Consider the following 22,381-nt stretch of genomic DNA (forward strand, 5'->3'; position numbering starts at 1 on the left):
AACTGTGGGAGAAAAGCCTTGAAGAAATCCTTCTTTGAGGCAACCCCGGTCTATATGCACTTTGGCGGGCTTCACCTGGCCATGTATTACATGGTTGCCCATTTGGATTGGCACCATGTAATACTACATTTCCCCAGAAGTGGCCACTGCAGAGAAAATGTGTCACTGATGGCAGCTGATCAATGGGGATTACAGGAGCCCTACACTAGGCGATCCGCTGGGGTTATCTCGATACGATAGGGAGAACATTTAAACACCATGTAGATGTTGCCCAGGATCCAGGTAGCTCCAACCACTAGGACATCCTTTAAGAATCATCCTCTAAACCAATCTTCTCTTCTCATGCATCAATATGCAATGGAATGAGCTTGTTTGGTCACCTCTCTATTGACATCTTTGAGAGATAATCTTGACATTTCATGAATATTAAAAGTCCCCACTATGATGGATTCGCCCAAAAAAAGTTTCTGTGGAACCTACAAGTTTGACAGGCTTCTTACAATGGCAGGTAACGCCTCCCAAGACTTTCATCATTTATATAACTGCTTGCACAACTGCTGGTAGATCCCTTTGTTCCACCATAATTACCCCTAATAAGGTTTTACATAATTCGCCAAGAGTGCAACACACAAGATGATCCTTAAATCATCTACTGAGATGAGACACCACCAAGGAGCTTTGAACCCATGATATAGGCAAAATGAGACTAGCACTCAGTCCTGTTGAATAACAATTTCTTTCTTTGAAGAAAGCTTCTGCCTTCTACTAAATAGTTGATGAAAGTGTTTTCTATTCAATTATTTTAAAGAGGATAACCCAAGGTTGAAAATAAATTTATGGGATGATGATTTATTCATAGTTGAAGAATCTCTGTGTACAAGGTATAACAGCTAACCAGAGTCCAGATAACTACGGAGATATTCGAGTTTATGAAGGACCACCCAATATGTAGCATAGAAAGTTTAGAAAGATTGGTGTTGGGTTTAGATGGATTGGGGCAAGGCAGAAGCTAGCTCCAACCAGTATGCCCATTCCAAAAATTGGTGGCTGCCATAAAGTAGGGATCTGTTCAGAAAACTCAACTGTCTAAGAGGGCAGACAGTTCTGCGTTTTCACGTACTTGAAGTGTTACTCATTCACTTGAGTGTTACTCATTGACATTCACATGGTATGGCCTACTACTTGAGTGTTACTCACCTTGTCCCACCCCAGCGATGTCTCTCTCCTTCTGCATTCAGAGGAATTGCATCTCGATGGTCATGTTACACTTTCTCTCCTGGCCACCGCTATGTATCCCTCTGTTCAGTGACCACGGCCACAATGCATTCCCTTAGCAATTCGACATCTTATCCTTGCCCAACTTTAATGAGGTCATCAGGACCTCTATTTAAACTTGACGTTCCTAAGTATCTCCGGTCGTTTGGTCCAGTTTCGAGACTTTATAATTTGCCCACTATGCGATATTCCTGACTTCAGGCCTCATCTCTGCTTTCTGACTTGGTTCATCCCTTGGTTGTTGTTTCATGTGGTTCTACATTTGGCTCTGTTCTCCAACTTTCCTCTTTCTGGTGCCTCATCCTAGATCTGATGGTTTGACCTCAATTCCCATCTTACTCCATCCATTGTCCATAGCTTTCACCCATCAGATGCTACTCTGATGACCACAAACTGAGACTTCCCCTGCAGTGAAGTACAAAACCCCCTTGAGAGGGTCAAAGGTGAAGACCATACAAATTGTTTAGACTCTGCACCTCAGTTTAGCTAGCGTCAATACAATCGTGACACGTTATCTCCAGCTACCTTGGTCCAGGTAAGTGACAACCACACTAGATGTTGAGGCATTCTCACTTCCCACCAAGGCTAGGAGATGTTTGAAGTTGGTGCTCTTCTTAATTACATCATAATTCTTTAGTCATCTATAATACTGTATTAATATACAGACGTCGACCCCTATATAAATATCTTTATGGTGGAATGCCAATTGGAAACGTGACTACACACAATGAAAATCCCACTGTAGTGCTCCAAGTTGCCTTCGGATTATCTCCACTTTGTCCTCCTTGCTCTATTGAATTTAAGACATTATTTAGCCATTACTAAGCATGTGTGACTTCTTTTCTTCTATTGTTCCCACAGTATACCCGGACCACGATGAGCAACCTCTTCCATTAATTACCAAGTGCTCCACAAGAGACAAGACTTTCTATTAATTGTAGTGCCTGCTTTCAACAGGTGACATTCTCCATCAATGACGGTGGCTGCCCCCAACTCAGCATGACAATCCCTATTCTTAATTTAAGAATTCCTTAAAAACACCATATTAGTTGTTTTTTAGGTTCCCGATTTAAAACGAGGACAAATTCCAAAGTTCTGCAGACAAAATTGAGAGGAAACACCAAAAACGACTGTTTTTGAACTTTGCAATATGTAAATGAGATGTTTTTTAGATGAGGGTCGTCTCATATATAGGCTATAAAGGATGCTGGGAATTCTTTTAGTGTTTCCAGTTTCCTTTGTGAGATCATGTTGTGACCTCAGTGACTGGCCAGGAAATTGCATTGAAGCAAAAGAAATGGGCTTATGGCTTCCATGGCATTTGTAATGCTAAGCAGGATGAAGACAACCCATCCAATGCTAATTTATTCGGTATGCCAGTGATTAATAACAGTCAATTCTGGGCATTTCCATCTGTGAGGAAAACCGTTCCACCAAGAACTATAATTACTACTATATAGTATACACAGGGGATACCCTAATATACTCCTTTTATCAGAATTGCTCCTTTCATGAATGGGACCAATCCAGTACTCAAATACCCAACTATTACCTCTAAGACCATTAACACAATTTAGGCATTTTTCATTGGTACTTTGGCATTGGCAAAGTGTTTGGGGAATACCATGGCTAGCAAGGACCCTTCTAACCAGAATAAAGCTTCATCTGAGAAGACCAACCTCATTGGGAAAGACAGAAGAATTCGGCCTGACACCATTGCCTGTGGAATAAGGTACGTTCTCTAGTGTGTCATGTTTGACTCTCCTGACCTTGACCTGGTCTCTAGATTCTGCCTTCGTTTTGCTCTTTCAGATTTGTCGTCTGGTACTTAGTCCAACCTCCTGGTTTTGACCCCTGGCTCATCTTCCAATTATGTCTCGTCCTCTGTTTTGTTGCATCTTGACCGCTCTCCTGGTTGTGACCTCCAGGTTCCGCTCCTGATTTCGCCTCTGCTTCTGCTCCAGACATTCCTAGCAGTGTACCAACCACCAATCTGGGACTACTCTGGGGACTGTGACCTGGAAATCCATCCAGGAATGTTTATTTTTATTTTTTTAATCAGTTCAATTTTATTCAACAAACTTCACATTTTTACAGGTCATTGTACTTTCTCATACAGTGTATAAGCAAATTTCCACAGACCCAATTATTTATGTCCAACCAAACATTCCCTTCCCCCCAACTCCCCCTTGTATCCCCCCAGCCGGTCTTCTCGATACCACTTTTTCAATCCTATCTCCTTCTCTTCCCCTTTTCCATTCCCCATCTTACGCCTGCTCTCTGTATGTACCCCACCGTCAGTAGCCCTATACCTGAACGTGTGACCGTAGTGTCATTAGCTCCACAGAAGCATACCCAGATTGATCAATCCACCTAGCCCATTGTTTTTCAAACTTGACCTTGGACCCCCTCTTGGAGTATATCCTATATTCCATCAGAACCTGTGAGTTAAGTGCCCCTATGATTTCTTGTTTTGAGGGTGGCTCCGCATCCAGCCAGTGCTTTGCTATTCCTTTCCTAACTTGATATAGTATTTTAGCGATTGCCAAACCTGACATCCTATCCCCCTCCAAATCCCCAACATACCCTAGCAGCATTACCACAGGATCCCATGGAATCTGTACCTCAAACACTCTCCCCACTAGCTCCAATATTTCCGTCCACAGAATCCCCAACCTCCCGCATGTCCAGAACATATGGAGGATGTCTGCTTTTTCCTCCGGGCACCTAGGGCACTCGGCATCTGCTCTTAATCCCATTTGTTTCAGCACCCACGGGGTCCTATACACCCTATGTATCAGAAACAACTGCGATCTTCGTTGTGCTACATTAATGGACAAAGTACATGTTGCTGCCAATACCGCCTCCCAGTGGTCGGTCGGAATAGGACCCACATCCCTCTCCCATATAGCTTTCACTGGCGCCATAGGATCCCCCAGATGTTCCACCAATAACCTGCGATAAACCAATGAAATTAATCCTTTTGACGTTACTGCTTTTGCAATATGTTCCAACACTCCCGCGGCATGTATTGTCATGTCTACACTGGCCGCTTGTGTCTGCACAGCGTGCCGAATCTGCAGGTACTGATAGAACATGCAGGAGTCCAGCTGAAACTCCTCCCTTATTTGCTGAAAGGATTTGAGTATGTCTCCCTCATACAACTGATTCAACCGTATTATGCCTTGCTGCTCCCACCCCTGCATCCCTTCCAATTTACCCAATTCCCCCAGATAAGCATTCCTCCAGAGTGGTGTATATTTAGTGCACTCTCCTATCCCCAGCAATTGCTTGCACTGCCACCACACCTTGTGTATGAGAAGCAGAGTGGGTCTGGTACTCGCCATCCGTTTATAGCTGTGCACTTCCAGTCCTGCCAACGGGTCCCCCCCCCCCCCAGATATGATAGGATGCGCGCAATGGACCCCCATGTCTCTTCCTGCTCCCACCCCCAGAAATGCTGACATTGGGCCGCTAAATAATACACCCAAGCATTGGGCACAGCCAGGCCCCCCTCCTCTTTAGGCAGTTGTAGTTTCTCCAGTTTAATCCTAGGTACCCCCGTCTTCCATACTAGGTCCCTAAAAAGGTTGTGCAACCTCCTAAACCAATATTTGGGAATCCATACCGGGGAGTTATGTAGGACATACAGCACCTGGGGCATAAGGATCATTTTAATCAGATTCGTCCTATCCAGAGCCGATAGCGGTAACTTATTCCACGCCTCTACTTTGGCTTTTATCGTTGTTAACAGTGGCATTACATTAAGGGACATATAATCCTGTGCTTTCGCCGTCACCCTAACCCCCAAATACTTAAACTCCGTGACCACCGGTATCTCCACCTCCTCCTCCCCAGTCTGGATAACCCCTGGGTCCATGAGCATTAGAGCCGATTTTGACCAATTAATGAGCAATCCCGAATATTTCCCAAACCTCTTAATTAGGGCCATCACTAACGGTAATGTGCGCTCGGTATCCGCCATGAATAGCAGCATATCATCTGCGTATAATGCAATTCGTTCCTCCACCCCCCCCATATCGATCTCCCCTATATACTCTTCCAGCTGTTGAGGTGTGTGCTCTGCCCTAGAGGCATACAAATCTGAGTAAAACTGCTGAAAAACTTTCAAAATCTGTCCTGTATCCGTCTCCGACTTCCCCCCCTCCCCCCTAATAGTGTGTATGTAATTATTCTCCCTCTGAGCCTGCGCCATCCTTGCCAGTAACCGTCCAGTGGTTTCCCCCTCCTCATAATATTGGCGTTTTAAAAACATCCTTTTGTTATCTGCCCTCTCCAACTGATGCTGTTTTAACAACCGCTGCGCCTCCACCCAATGCTTCAATGTGTCTGGTGTGTTATCTATTATAGGTAGCCTTTCTGTCTCTGTTACCCTTTCCAACAACGCTTCCCCTAATTGTCTAGACCGTGTTTTAACTGCCGAAATGTGCAGGATGAACACCCCTCTCAGCCACGCCTTCATCGCGTCCCACAGTATCTCTTGCGGTACCGTTCCCGAGTTGAATTGAAAGTATTCCTTTATGAGGTCTAAAATTTGTTTCTGATCTATCAACTTCAGCCAAAAGGCATTGAGTTTCCAGCACCCTTGCCCCCGCCCTGTCCTCCCCTCCGTCTCTACCTTCATTAAGAAAGGGGAATGATCCTATAAAGCTCTTTGCAAGTATTCTGTCCGGGCTACAAAGGGTACCGCTGCCGATGAGCACAAGATTAGGTCTATCCTGGATAAAGACTGATACGTGGAAGACGCACAAGAATACTGAAACCTATTTGGATGTTTATCCCTCCATATGTCCCGCCAACCCATTTCAGCAACAAGATGGCCAAACGCTGTTAAACCTCCCCCTGTCATGCCGAATTTATCCATATTAGTATTCAATACCGCGTTAAAATCCCCCATCACTAGTAACGGCACCTCCGGGAATCTAGCCAGTTCCTCCACCACTTTCTTGATACATCCGCTAGAAAATGGAGGGGGGACATACAACACCACCAACACACAATTCCAATGATACAGTGTACCCCCACATACCGCCCCTCCCCATCCTGGAAGGAGTCGTGACATATAAATGGCACCGCCCTATGTATGAGAAGACTCACCCCCCTTGAATATGTAGTATGGTAAGAATGAAAACTATGTCCTACCCAGGCCCTATGCATCATGGAGACTGAATCCCTAGTCATATGTGTCTCCTGTAGTCCTATCACCCTCGACTCCTGCTTCCTAACAAAGTCAAATACCGCCTGCCGTTTTCTGGCGTCCCGCAGGCCCCGTACATTCCAGGACAAACAATTAAGTGATCCCATCATCCCTCAACATATCCCAACACATCCTTTCCTGTTCTCGTAGTTTTACATATCCGACCGGCTGGGTCCTCTTTCCCTCCCTCCCCTCCCCCCCCTGTAACCTCCCCCATAAACCTACCCCTTTCCAAGGGTTGGGGCGACAGAACGTATCTGCCATTACCCATAACAAGCGTCGGCAGGCCAACTCCGCCCACCGTACATTCAACAATGCCATAACTCGCTATTCACGTTTCCCGCGTAACTGACCATCCCTCCCGCTGCCTTTTTCTTGCAAATAAACAACCATCCCTTCAACATATCTGTACCCCTCAATGTCCATAAACACATTCCTCCGCTTCCGGTCTTCCGCGTTCACCGCAACCATGCCCTCCAACTCCAAGTCCAAACATGACCAGGAACCCTCAATGCCATATCTTGCAATTTTTAACGACACCTGGTTCAGTCCCGCATCCCCAGCCTCTTTTTGTCAGCCGGTCTGTTCCGGATCAACGCCGTCCCTCTGCCTCCGCCGGTCTCAGCTGACTTTCATGGCTATCCAACAATCTAACCGCTTCTCTCGGTGTCTCGAAAAAGGAAGTTGTGCCCAGCGCCACCACTCTCAGACGGGCAGGATACATCATTGAATATTGCACTTGTAACGCCCTTAGGCGTCTCTTTATATCCATAAACTGTGATCTTTTCCGTTGTACTTCCATAGAGAAATCCGGGAAGAAGGACACTTTCACCCCATTAAAGGAGATGTCTTGACGTTCCCTAGCTTTCCTCAGGATCTTGTCTCTATCTTTGTAATGTAAAATCTTTATCAGCACCGGTCTCGGTGGCCTTCCCGGAGGGCCGGGTCTGGTCGGCACCCTGTGCGCTCTCTCCACCGCAAATAAAGGGGTCAATTCCTCTCTGCCAAATGTGTCTATCAGCCACTTTTCAAAGAAATCATCCGGATTCGCTCCCTCCACTCTTTCTGGAACCCCCCTTAGGCGAACGTTTTTCCGTCTCAGCCGATTTTCCATGTCATCTGTCTTAGCCAGCAATGTCGCCACTGCCTGCGAGTGTGCTTGTACATCGTGCTTTATGTGAGGAATCGCATCCTCCATGTCTGAGACTCTCCCCTCCACGGCAGTGGTGCGTTCCGCTACTTTTTGCAGGTCGTTCCTGAGCAGCAAAATGTCCTCCTTCAATCCACCCATCTGGCTTGCTAAAGTATTAAGGACCATAGAATTTTGCTTCACCGCTGCCAAAATGTCTTTTAAGGAGGGTTCCTCCTTCCTTGCTCCACTTTTCCCTCCAGCGCCTGGCTGATCCTGCATGGCGCCGCTCATCTCCTCCTCCTCCTCCTCCTCACTTCTCATGTCCGCCGCCAAAGGAGAGTACCTGGATCCATAGGATGAACCTCCAGCTGCCTGATCTCCAGCCGACTTTCGCTGCTGTGCAGCCGCCCCCCCTGCTCTCGGCGTGCGGGCGAACCTTTCCAGCTTCTCCACTACTCCCTGCCGGAGGCCTCTATTGCGGCCCTCCTTCTCCTCGGCGCCATCTTGAGCGCGGGACCCGGGACTCGCTGGCGGCGACTTCTGCTTCTTTGAGCGCGTCATTATGGACGGGCACTCGTGCTCCTCCACCTCTAGACTCTGGTAAGACCCTGGGGAAGCTGTTTTCCCCGAATTTTACGGGATATATGGACTTTACAGGATGAATACAGCAGGAGCTCCGGTCACACACGTCCTCTCACATTCACCGCTAGGCCACGCCCCCATCCAGGAATGTTTAATCTACTTGTGGGGGTTATTGGTGAAGAATGGGCAGATCCCTTAAACTATACACCTCAGTTTAGCCACTGACAAACCGTTGGCAGAGTACCCACCACCAATCTGTGCCTACTCTGTCGACCGCAACCTGGGAAATCATCCATGAAAGTTTACATCTACTTGGGGGTGTTTATTGGGGAAGAACAGGAAGATCCCTTAAATTCTGCACCTCAGTATGGCCACTGCCATACCATATGCAGGTCAAGGATCCACTTCGGTGATAATCATAACATTGTGGACACCAATGTCATCATTTTATGGAATCAAATCTATACTTGAATGCAAATACAAGTCACACGGGTGGATGATCAATGTCGTAGTATTTCTTAGAATTGTGTCCAGGCTGCAGGCAGTGTAAACCTCCCTTCCTCATAAAACTGACTCATTAGTGACTGGATAGGTCAGAACTTGCTATCATGAGAAGAACATCCGTATCTCTGAACGAAACATCACAGTCTTGCTCAATTTTGGATGATGTAAATGCGTATATTTCACTTTATGTAATTGTTTAGTCACCATTATTCTTGTCTAGGCCGGAACAGATAGACATTGCACTGGATTTACCAATGGTCATAATACAATTTGCACCCTTATTACGGCCACAACAGATAGACCTCCACATGATTGTACTTAACCGGACTTAGATCACCATAGAACTCTATGGCAATCTAGCTTTGGTTCAGTAGAGCCGGGGGGCATAATACAAAGGCAAAAATGTTGCTGTATTATGGCCATGGGAAAACACTTTCCAGCTTATTATTACTTACTTAAAGGGCAACTCTAGTCTGATCTGAAAATCCTCCTATTTCAATCCATATCCTTCACCATAGAGGGCAGTATTATCATAGATCGATCAAGACAAATGAACTTAAACAGTGACAACTATTTTTCTGAGCCGGAAGTGTGAGGGCAACAAGGAGCAAAAGATTTAAAAAAAAATACTGTGCTTAGGCGGTATCTACACATATTTATTTATATCCAGTTGGTTGTATATCGCCGACATATTCCACAGCCCTGTACAGAGATTGTTACCAGTCACAACAGTCCCTGTCCTCAATGGGGCTCACAATTTAATTTTCCTATCTCAGATACATACTGGGGCCAATTTCATAGGAAGCCAATTGACCTATCAGTATGTTCTTCGAGTGTGAGAAGAAAACGGAGAATCCCTTAGAAACCCACACAAACAGGGGGGAGAACATACAAACTCCATGCTGATATTCCCCTTGGTTGGAGTCGAACCCAGGACCACAGAGCTAACCAACCTATAGATTTTGGATAACCAATTTAGACTATTATCAAAGTAAATATGGCCGTAGAAGTAAAGATCTGATTGTATTCAACCTATTGTTGCCCCTTAGACATGACATAGCACCCCATTAGGCTTATTTCCAGAGATTTGACCAAAACCTATTCAGGATCGTTGTCTCAGAGTAGACAACAAATCTGCTACATTATTTTGGTTAAAAAAAAAAACTAATGTCTTAACTTCATCTTCTTGCAGTTATGTCCCAGCTATATTGATTCCTACTAAAAACGAAGTAGGAGGAGAAGCTAGCTACTTCCTTCCTCATTGTGTCAGCATTGAACAACACGTTCCAAGATTTTTTGTATAAAAAAATACACAAATTTACAGTCTGTAAATTAGGATTATGGTCTTGCCCTGTCTGTTACATCTCTGATGATACATCTGACTAATTTCTGAAGGACATTAAATTGGTCATTGCCACCAGATTGTTATCCCACACTTCAGACATGGGTTCAATCAAGTATATCTACTTACAGTTAAAAAGGTATCGGGGTGGGAGGGTTGTCTAACTGTCACTGACTTCCAGGGAGAGCTGAAAGAAGGTGGGTGACAAAGAAATTAGCCCCATGAGAGTTAAAATGGCCGACAATGGTTGTTGTTAGCTACTTCCTGTTTCAAAGGCTGAAGGCAGGAGAAGTCTGATCTTACAAGACTGTATATAAGGAGGCAAGTTTTTATTTTTGGCCTACCCCTGGACCCATGTAACCTTCACCATTGAAGGGCGCTCAATCTTGTATGATAGGAGAAGATTTTATTCTATCGCAGGCATTGAGAACTTTTAACTACCTAATTGCTGAAGGGTTTAATAAGTTAAGAGATTTCTTTGCTCTCCTGTTTACACAGATAAGCCAATTAGAGATCAAAGTCCCTGTGATTAATGTAGCGCATCAGGTTAGTGGGTGAGGGGGCACAGAGCAAGTGGGCAATCCCGAGAAAAGGTTTTATATTGAATAGAAAGGGCGTGAGAACCAGCGGCTATCTTGTCCCTTAATGCTTGACAGACCCTGGGTTCTCCTAATGCCCCGTGCTGATGCTTAAAACAGGACAATCTTTTCATGTAACGCATGGCATATCCCAGCATCCCGCTGAATTGCCACAATGAAGTCCTGGCACTAAAACTGTCACTTTCTGTTAATAAAATGCATGAGTCTTGTATTATTCTCTGTGCCGTCCTTTGGGTATTCGGCCTCCTCCAAACAGGGGGGCATCATAAATCAGGCCAGTGAAATGAGAATATTACACACACATTTGCTGCAACAATATCACTGGCAACAAGATGACAAAGTATTTTCATTTATTTAGAAGGAATTAAATGCCGCTCAATGATGGTAAAGTCACGCTGGCACAATGCCAGGGGAAAGCACCACTTCTAGCTGGAACGTCAGAGCGCACCTGCCATTCTTACAGATGCAGCAAACAGGAAGCAATGTATTTTGTTTAGCGCTTCCTGCACGGATTGGTTTTCAACACAAACTTGGACGCTTCCTGTTTTCACTTCCTTATTTAAAGGCACAGTACCCTATTTTATTTTCTTAGAAAAAAAATAAAAGACCGGTCAGGGCAGACAGTCCTGAGAGAGAACGCGGGCAATAATGGTCATGGGACTCTTTCCAATCACCATAGTTATAATTTACCAGATTAACAAAGTGCCTTTGAGTAGCATTTATCTTATTTGTGAATTATTTCTTGTTGGAGATGCTGTGTTACATTTTAATACATCTAACTAAGGGGCCCTCGGACACTGCCTTAATGCCTGAATGGTCCAGAAACAGCGCCACTCTTGGTCTGTGTCTGGAATTTAATCCAAGCTGCAATACCAGGCACGGCCTATTGTCAAAAGTGGTGCTGTTTTTGAAAAACAGACTCTTTTTATACCAATCTCGTACAATCCTTTAAAGGGAGTATCTCATTAGAGACAACTCCTTTCTGTTTGAAGCCACAGTGGTGATCAGCTGATCACCGCGGTCTGGCTCCCAGTTGGAAATGTAAACTTATATGGCGGCCACTCAGATGAATGGCTCGAGTCTGCCACAACGTGAGCTGTGAACAGGGCTTAGCTGCAATACCCGACACTGACAATGGAAAGAGTGGCAGTGTTTCTAGAAGTAGGCAGCCATCTTTTTCCAATTTCATACAACCCCTTTAAATGTTATTCCTTGCTGCAAAGCACCATGGTCCCAAATTTCAGGACCATGCAAATGCATTTAGCGGTAAACGGCTACAAATATTGGTGGTCATTGCATGTCATTTAAAGATGTAGGACCTGCTCTTTGATCGCCTCTGCTGAATGGGCATAAAAACCATAGGGGAAGCCCATGCCAGGGGTCGGGATCGAGCTCCACTTGCCCCCGTGGCATGAACCAGCCAGTGGTTTACCTAGTCTGTCCTTCACCTGGCACAAAGCCAATTTTTGTGCCTGCATCATCACTATGTGGTACATTTATGGCACCGGTGAACACCTCCTAATATATTGGTGCATCTTTTGCTGATCGTGTGACAGCAATGCAAATCTACGCCTGCTATGAGCAGGTGTAGGTTGCGCCATAATTTTAGGAAATTATGATAAATCTGTTTTCTGACCGAGGCTCCTCCCCTTTGGCTAAACCCTGCCCCTTTGTAAAGTGACAAGAAAAGTAAAAAGTCGCACATTTTAGTGCAACTATGTGCCAAAATGTTCAACTTTTTTACACCAGAAAACTGCGAAAACTTTTTGATATATGACCCCATTAAATCTTGGTAGTAGTCTCTATGTATTAAGAAGTTCATCATTGGATCTGATTGGAAAAAACCAAGCAATCATCTAATCAATACCTCCCAACATTTGCATCCTGCTTCTAAGTTCCTCCCCCTTGATCGGCCTTGGAACACCCACAAAACCTCCCGGGAACACCCACTTTTAATGACATTATTGTAATACCCACCTGCTTTGTGACCCGTTCGCTGGACAATCCAGTGAAAAATGGAACGGTTGTCTAATCACATGCAATGCCCATCCTCCAAAGACCACCCATTCAGACTATGGCTCTGAATCTGCAGAATATATTCCAAATATACCTATTACTTAAAGAGCATGTCTATCTTGGCAACCATTTTTATTGCTTCATAGTGAAGCAATTTACAGTTTTGTGTATAAAACTCCTATGTGTCTCCATGGTTACAGACTACAAACAATCCCTATGTAGTCTGATCCTGCAGCCACGTGTTACTCTTCTTGCTAACCTACAGAGAGTAGAGGAAGATGGAAGGCAGTATCACAAGGCTGCAGTATGAGACTACACACATGGTTTATTTGTTGTCTGTAACACATAGGTCTGCATAGGGGCTGCATACGCAAAACGGTGGGAGCTTTTTAATCACGACTATTTGCAAAGTTGCTACAATTTATATGACTTCATGTTTGTCACAAATAAGAAGTCCAGAGTGATGAATATATGGTAGTTTATGAAATCTAGTTTTCCCATTGCAAAACCCTGCCACAAAACCACCAATGCAGTACTGGAATTCCTGCTCTTATCACTCATGGTATCCCCCCTCCCCTTGATTTCTTAGTATAATCTAGAAGTCGGAGGTAATTTTTCTGATTTGGAGCCCAAAATTCCCTGCATGGACATAAAGTTAAGCCCTTAAAGGGGCTGTCCAGATAAGAAAACTCATTTATTATAGAGGGGGGTCTGTTGTTTAGGATTCTCATCTCTTGGCCAGAGTGGAGAGTGGTTATAAAGAGCTTATCTTTCTCTGGAGGACCTGTCCTGTATTACACAGATAACCCATTGATATAAATGGGCACTGTGTAATGCTTAATTTCCCCTGTGGTGGCGCTGCAGAGAGATTGAACACTTACTGCCAGGTTTCCCCACAGATCACAGCTGATCGCTAGAGGTCCTAGTAGGGAAAAACTTTGTGATCAGCTTATGGTCAAGGGACTTTTCTAACAAGTCGACATTGTCCAAAGTGAAGAACCCCTTTAAAGGGAACCTGTCACTAGCATTTCACCTATTGAACTTTACTTATCCCTCACTGGCCGCTACTTTCAAAAGTTCATTGCCATTATCCCCTCTCCTAAACTCCCCCGACTGTAAATAACGGTCTGCAAACATTTTGCACCTTTTATCGTAATAATCCGGTGTCCCATTGTACGCACACACCAGAAGAGGACATCAATGCACAAGCTCAGGATTTTGTGTGGCGAGGAGCTGTCAATCAAAAGTAAGGAGGCGGGGTAAACCCGGAAAGACTTGAGGAATGACGATATGACTCTTTTCTGCTCATTAGCATACGGTGTGGGAACACTAAAACATTGAATATTAAAGCTATAGAGCCGACTAAGAAGACAATTATATGTTGGATAGAAATGATTTTTCACCCACTTCCCCCAGGTATTGCTGGTTTAATAGTTGAAATGCTGGTGACAGGTTCCCTTTAAGGACTTTTAGGCTTTAAAGAGATTCTGTCACCACATTATAAGTGTCCTATCTCCTACATAAGGAGATCAGCACTATAATGTAGGTGGCAGTAATGCTTTTTATTTAGAAAAATGATCTATTTTTACCACTTTATTAGCGATTTTAGATTTATGCTAATGAGTTTCTTAATGCCCAAGTGGGCGTGTTTTTACTTTAGACAAAGTGGGCGTTGTACAGAGAAGTGTATGACGCTGACCAATCAGTGACCAATCAGCGTCATACACTTCTCTCCATTCATTTACTCCGCGCATAGTGACACTGGGTTATTCACTATGTGCTGTCTTGGGGTAAGTGCACACGGCAGCGTCCATTACGGCTGAAATTACGGAGCTGTTTTCAGGAGAAAACAACTCCGCAATTTCAGACGTAAAGGCAAGTGCAGGCGTTTTTCGCAGCGTCCATTACGGACGTAATTGGAGCTGTTTTTCTATGGAGTCAATGGAAAACGGCTCCAATTACGTCCCAAGAAGTGACAGGCACTTCTTTGACGCGGGCGTCTTTTTTACGCGCCGTCTTTTGACAGCGGCGCATAAAAAAAATGACCGTCGGCACAGAACATCGTAAAACCCATTCAAATGAATGGGCAGATGTTTGCCGGCGCTTTGGAGCCGTATTTTCGGACGTAATTCGAGGTTAAAACGCCCGACTTACGTCCGTAAATAGGGTGTGTGAACCCAGCCTTATACTGACACATTAACGTTACAGAAGTGTTTAGACAGTGAATAGACATTCCTTCCAGCCAGGACGCGATGTCTATTCACAATCCCGATACTTCGGTAACGTTTCTGTGGTAGTTACAGCAGAGCAAGCGTAATCTCGCGAGATCACACTGTAAATGACAGGTTACAACGAGATTACGTTTTGCTCTGCTGTAAGTACCACAGAAACATTAACGAAGAGTCAGGATTGTGAATAGACATCGCGTCCTGGCTGGAAGGAATGTCTATTCACTGTCTAAACACTTTAGTCACGTTAATATGTCAGTATAAGACAGCACAGTGTGAATAACCCAGTGTCACTATGCGCTGACTAAATGAATGGAGAGAAGTGCATGACGCTGATTGGTCACTGATTGGTCAGCGTCATGCACTCCTCTGTACAACGCCCACTTGGTCTAAAGTAAAAACACGCCCAGTTGGGCGTTAAGAAAGTAATTAGCATAAAGCTAAAATCGCTCCTAACGTGGTAAAAATAGATAGTTTTTCTAAATAAAAAGCACTGCTGTCACTTACATTATTGCGCCGATCTCCTTATATAGGAGACAGGGCACTTATAATGTGGTGACAGAGCTTCTTTAAAGGGGTTTTCCCATAATTAACATTTATCAACTATCCACGGGATAGGTGATAAATGTATGATCGCTGGGGGCCCCACTATTTGGACCCCCACCGATCTCTAGAATGAGGGTACCGAACCCTGTTCCTCCTCACTGTAGGATCGTAGTAAGGAGGAATTTGAACGTAGCGGCGGTCGCGCGTGTGCGTTGCTGCTCCATTCAATGTCTATGGGGCTGACGGAGAAATCGGAGTACTGCATTCCTATAGACTATGGTCGGGTTCTAGAGATTGGTGGGCCTGTGGATAGGTGATAAATGTTAAATGTGGGAAGACCCCTTTAAGGACGCAGTGATTTTTTATTTGGGTTTTCATCACCTCGTTTTTTTCCATGGACATTGTTTTATTTTTTGCAGGACCAGTTGTATTTTTTAATGGCACCATTTTGGGGTACATATAATTTATTAATGTTTTTTTTATATAAATATTATGGTAACTTTGGTCTTCAGGTCATTTCAATTGCGGCGATACCAAATATGTACATTTATTTGGGGTTTTACATTGAACTCAATAATACAACAGTATTCAGTACGTTTCAGAGCGCCCCCTACTGGTGGCTGCAGGCAACTTTAGCATTTAATTGTCTATGCAGGAAATGTAGAGCTCTGTATCAGAAAATTGGAGCTCCCACACTGAAAAGATACTCTATATGGACCAAAGTATTGGGACGTCTACAGGAGCTTTTATGACATCCCATTCTAAATCCATCGCATTAATATGGAGTTGGTTCCCTCTTTGCAGTAAAACATCTTTCACTCTTCTGGGGGCTTTCTACAAGATTTTGTAGTGTTTCTGTGTGAATTCTTTCCCATTCATCCAGAAGATCATTTGTGAGGTCAGACGCTGATGTTGGGGAGGGGACCTGGCTCGTAATCTCCGTTCTAGTTCATCCCAAAGGTGTTGGATGGGGTTGAGGTCAGGACAAGTCAAGTTCTTCCACACCAAACTCCCCCAACCAACCAATTGACCAGTCATGTCTTTATGGAGCTTGTGCACTGGGGCGCAGTCATATTGGTAAAGAAATGGACCGAACCCCAAACTGTTCCCAGAAAGTTGGAAGCGACAATTGTCCAAAATGCCTTGGTATTCTGAAGCGTTAAGATTTCCCTTCACTGGAACTAATTGACTGACCCCTCAAAAACAACCCCATAGCATTACCCCTCCTCCACCAAACTTTACGGATGGCACAATGCAGTCAGGCGGGTAACGTTCTCCTGGCATTCACCAAACCCAGACTCTTCATCAGACTGCCAGATAGAGAAGGGTGATTCATCACTCCACAGAACACGTTTCCACTGCTCCAGATTCCAGTGGCGGTGGCTTTCCATCCAACGCTTAGCATTGGGCTTGGTGATGTAAGGCTGGCATACAGCTGCTCGGCCCCCATGCCATGAAGCTCCTGGGGGAGTACAGTTTTCGTGCAGGTCGTTAATACAAGAGGAGGTCTGGAATCTGCAGTTATTGAGTCAGCAGAGCGTTGGCGGCTTTTAGGCACTATGCTCCTCAGCACTCGGCGCCCCCGCTCTGTATCTTTACGTGGTCTGCACTCCGTGGCTGAGTTGCTGCGGTTCCTTCCACTTTACAATAATATCACTCACAGATGATGGTGAAAATCTAGGAGGGAAGAAATGTCACAAACTGTCTTTGGGGTCCTGTTGTAAAAGAGCCCCATTACAGAACTGATGACCACCAGAGTATTCTCTGGTGATCCAGTCGACCTCTAGCTGTCCCCTGCCCTTGCGGTGTCCTGTCTTTGTTTCCCCCATGGGTGTTGGTGGACTCTGAAGATACGTGGGGTTGACTAGTGGTGGTGGAGGACACACAATTGAATGTGGTGATCGATGACGCCAAGAGACCCATGGCACCAAACAAAAGACTGAGGGCACGGCGGCCGACACATAAACTGTGCAATCTGTACAACTAAACAGGGGCCCAGAAGTGGACCCGATCCAGCCAAAGGGGGTTTTACAACAGGTACGCTGCTTCTCCTGGGCTCATGGGTCGCTCATAGATTACACGGACATTGCATCATCCCAGTCAGTCAACCAGCGAAGCGCCATCATTTTATCTTTAACTATTTCACTGCCCTAGCCCACCGGGGATGTTCCCATTAACCTCTTCACTACCCTAGACTACCAGGGATGCTAAGCACAGCTGCAAGTGAAATTAAGACTATTTTGCTGTTTTCCAGAGAGATTACAAAAAAAATATAAATAAAATGTTGACAGTCATTATTCATTTTACATATGAGAAGACGTAAGTTGCAGGTATGCTGGCGGAAGGGGTCCACATGCGTTTTTTGCACTAGACCCTCAATGTTCTGTGTTTACTTACTATCCTAGGTGTCCTCACTGTTCTGTTAGGCTGTGTTCACACAGGACAGATACACTGGGTAAAATCACACAGCGTATCTGCCCTGGGCGCCGCAGGGAATGCCGCCCGAAAAACCGCACTAAACTGCACATAAAAAAAAGTTTCATACTTCCATAGCCATGGCGACACGTCCCGCTACCGTCCTGCAGCCCGGCCTCCTGGGATGACGTTTCATCCCATGTGACCGCTGAAGCCTGTGATTGGCTGTAGCGTTCACATGCGATGAAATGTTAGCCCAGGAGGCCGGCCCTGGACGAAGAAGCACAGAATTATGGGTAAGTATAAGATTTTTATTTTTTTTCTGAGTTGCGATTTTTGTGGCGGATCGCTGCTTTTCTGCAAAAATCGCAACATCTGCTATTCGTTGCAGGTTTTACCTCCCCACTGAATTCAATGGTGAAAACACGCAACAAATAAGCAGCGATTACGCAAATAGAATGACATGCTGCGGATTAAAAAAAACGCTCCGCAGGTCAATTTCTGAGCTTTTTTTTTCCTGTCTTCATTTAAGCAGCGCGTGGATGAGATCTGTTCAAATCTTTGATGCTACTGTATTATTGTGCGGATTTTACGGAAACAAAATCTGTTGCGGAAAAAACGCAGTATTTACGCTCGGTGTGAACTTACGCTTACGGTCTCTTCCCTACTCCGACTCTGATCCTTCCATTTCAGTTTTGTTCCCATCCTATTCAATATCACTACCTCCATATGTTCCCTTCTTATTCCACCTCAAACTTTTTTAACCTTTTCATTACACTCTCCCTTCTATACCTTTAGTCCCCATGCTGAACGGGTAAAACATCTACCAGCACATCCCATCGGACTGAAGATATTTATGTCCGAAATACTATATTAATATATCTCAGCAGCATTCACCAGCCTAAACATCATAGTGTCATACGCGTGCTCATTACAATGTTACATAGACGATATTGCTGTTTGAGATCCGTATTTGTGGAGAATATGTTACTCTTATACTTTACTTTTTTCAGCCATAAAAACAAAGATCTTCCTCTATTCCAAATAACAGTGCAGTAATTTTATGTTATTAGATAGAAAGCACTGAAACATCTGATATATGTCTACATAAAGAGAGATTTCAGTATGCTCCGGACCATTTTAGGTTTATTAGATACATTTTCTATGCCAAATACACGCCATGTGAACCAGTCAACTGAAAAGTCATTTACTTCATTCTAAGAGTATGTTCACACGCAGTGTTTTCAGCCGTATTAACAGGGCTAGGTGAGTCTAAGTATTCTAACTTTTTTTTTGGGGGGGGGGGGCACAATTCCTGAATGGGAGCACTATCTATAGGGGGAACTGTGTGTGGCACTATCTACATGGGCGATTGTGTGGGGAACTATCTACAGGGGGCACACTGTATGGCCCTTTCTACAGGGGGCACAGATTGTGATCCTCTCTACAAGGGGCATTGTTTGTGGCACTATCTACAGAGGGCACTGTGTGTGATACTCTCTACAGGGGGCACAGTGTGTGACACTCTCTACAGGGGGCACAGTGTGTGACACTCTCTACAGGGGGCACAGTGTGTGATACCCTCTACAGGGGACACTGTGTGTGACACTCTATAGCGGTCTTTGATTAGGGCCCCCAGACATAACTTTGCTTGGTACCTCAGTAATGCCAAATCCACCACTAACCATACAGTGCACAAATAATAGTTCTATCAATAATCATGTCATACATTGCTCAAACCCAACCTATTTGCAGCTGTTGTCAAACCAAATTCTCTGCCATCTCCTACCAATTGAAGATGCCCTTCTGCCTGGCTACAGTTCTCCATGCCATCTAAAGTTTCAAAGGGTTCGGTTGAGTCAGGACTCATTGGTTCCCCTCCCCTAGTTGTAGCTGGAATGCATTCCTCATTCTAGATGCCTACCTGGCCCGCTCTTGGGTGTGTGAAACCCGTAGGGGGTGACGGTCTCACAGAAATTGCCCCTTTTTTTACTCCAAGTGGCATTAAGCAATTGTGCACGCAATATATTAAGTATGATATTTTTTTTTCAGTGACTACTTGGAATTGTTCAGATATGAATGATAATTGGTTCATGAAAACAGGACTTTAGGTCAAGGAGGACCGTAGATTATACGTTACCTACAATTTGAAAACCCTAACCTCACTTATATATAGACGTACCTGCTGAAAGAGAACTGGCTGTGGTAGATCACTGACAGAATGTAATGGAAAATTCTTTCATCCAGCCGAAGTGTTAATGCTGAAACCATAAACCCTGTGTTAAGCCAAGGCACACTCAGGCCAAGATCCAAAAAGATCCAATGGCCATATCCAAACTTTTCCTCATCCCTAATAATAGATCAGCTCAGCATTGACGCTATAGCACTCCTCCTTTGGACCATCCCCTCCATTGCCCCTTCCACCAGCTTAGCCCATCATAGCCTCGTAAACTGGCTAACAAACTCCCCCAAAAAGGATGTTGAATCCCTAAGTCCCCAAGATTCAGGGTATGTTCACACGAGGTCATTACGTCCGTAATTGACGGACGTATTTCGGCCGCAAGTACCGCCGGACCGAACACACTGCAGGGAGCCGGGCTCCTAGCATCATACTTATGTACGACGCTAGGAGACCCATCTTCATCTCCAAGACAAATGTGCACGTTGAAGGGAGTCCAATACTTTTGTAAATCGGACTACATAGGCTGGGATCAGGACAGGCCAAAAATATCTAGAATAAAATTTGTCCTGATCCGGTCTATGAGCAGATATTTTTGAATATCCAGGAGCAAGACAGCAGTAGTGGTGAAAAAAAAAAAGACGGGGACTTGCCATTTTGGAGGTTGTCTGGGCCATACATCTCTACTACTCACCAGATCAGGATTTCCGGGCTTGGGTAGAAGACCCACAAAGAGTGGGAAATTATTACATTGGTAACTGTGCCAGATGGCATTATGGTCCTGGAGATCTACATTAACACATTAGGAAAAATTGGGGTGGCATTATGTGAAATACTGTAGATGTCGAGAAACTGCATCCTTCTTGATTGGCAGGAGCACAGGAGCGGGCACTCTGACATGCCTGCCTAGGCACAATAGAAATCTGTGCCATAGGGGGATCTACTACCCTTGTGGTGAGCACCAAATATATTCTACTAGGAACGTGTAGAATTTTGTAAATCCATATAAAATTGTTGCAAATATGGTGCCTAACAAAGGCACCATACGGTGGCATCGGGAGTGCCTTATCAGGCACTACCATAAAGAGTCCGTGCACAGTTAGCCCATGGCCATTGCGAAGAGCTACTGCATAGATTCGCTCCCACTCTGCTGGACGTGGCACAACCATGATCACCCATTTATTTTGCATGGGTGTCCTGTAGAGGGGTTGAACAGAACTAGAAAAACATGGCTGTTTTCTTACAAAAACAGTGCCACACCTGTCCTCAGGTTGTGTGTGGTATTGCAGCTGAAACTCATTTACTTAAATAAAGGTAAGCTGCAATACCAGACACAACCTATGGACAGGTGGGGCGCTGTTTTTGGAAGAGAGCAGCCATGATTTCTAATCTTCTACAACCGTCTATTTTAGTAAATACTTGTACTCCCTATGAAATAACAAATCTGGAACATATTTACTTATTACTCTGCGATGTGCCGTTGGCCTCAACAGACAGTATCCCACATGATAGCCTTGGATACATGGCCTCAGTATACAGTATCACACATAAAAGGATTAGATACAGGCCCCGGCAGACAGTATCACACATGATAGAATTAGATAGATGGCCTCAACAGACAGTATCACACATGATAGTATAAGACACAGGACCTCAGTAGACAGTATCACGTGATAGACTTAGATACATGGCCTCAGCAGACGGTATTACACATAAAGGTATTAGATACAGGCCCTAGCAGACAATATCACACATGATAGGATTAGATACAGGGCCCCAGCACACTGTATCACATATGATAGAATTACATACTCAGCCCCAGCAGACAGTATCACACATGATAGGATTAGATGCAGCAACTCAGCAGACATTATCACATACTAGGATTAGATACATGGCCCAAGCAGACAGTATTAGGGCTTATTCAGACGAACATATGATTTTCGTCGCACGACCTATGTTAGTCAATGGGGCCGTTCAGACTGTCCGTGAGTTTCACGCAGCGTTTGTCCGCTGCGTAAAACTCACGACATGTCCTATATTTGTGCGTTTTTCGCGCATCACGCACACATTGAAGTCAATGGGTGGGTGAAAATCACGCGCACCACACGGAAGCACGGGGCGTTTTTTTACGCGGATGTTTTGAAAAACGGTTGTGTTAAAAAACGCCCGCGAAAAAGAAGTGCATGTCACTTCTTGAGCTGTTTTTGGAGCCGTTTTTCATTAACTCTATAGAAAAACAGCTCCAAAAAAACGGCCGTAAAAAACGCCTTCAAAAATGCGAGTTGCTTATAAAACGGCTGAAAATCTCCTGAAAACAGCTCCGTATTTTTTTATTAAGCGTG

The sequence above is a fragment of the Rhinoderma darwinii genome, chromosome 13 (genome assembly GCF_050947455.1).
Source record: "Rhinoderma darwinii isolate aRhiDar2 chromosome 13, aRhiDar2.hap1, whole genome shotgun sequence".
NCBI lineage: Eukaryota > Metazoa > Chordata > Amphibia > Anura > Rhinodermatidae > Rhinoderma > Rhinoderma darwinii.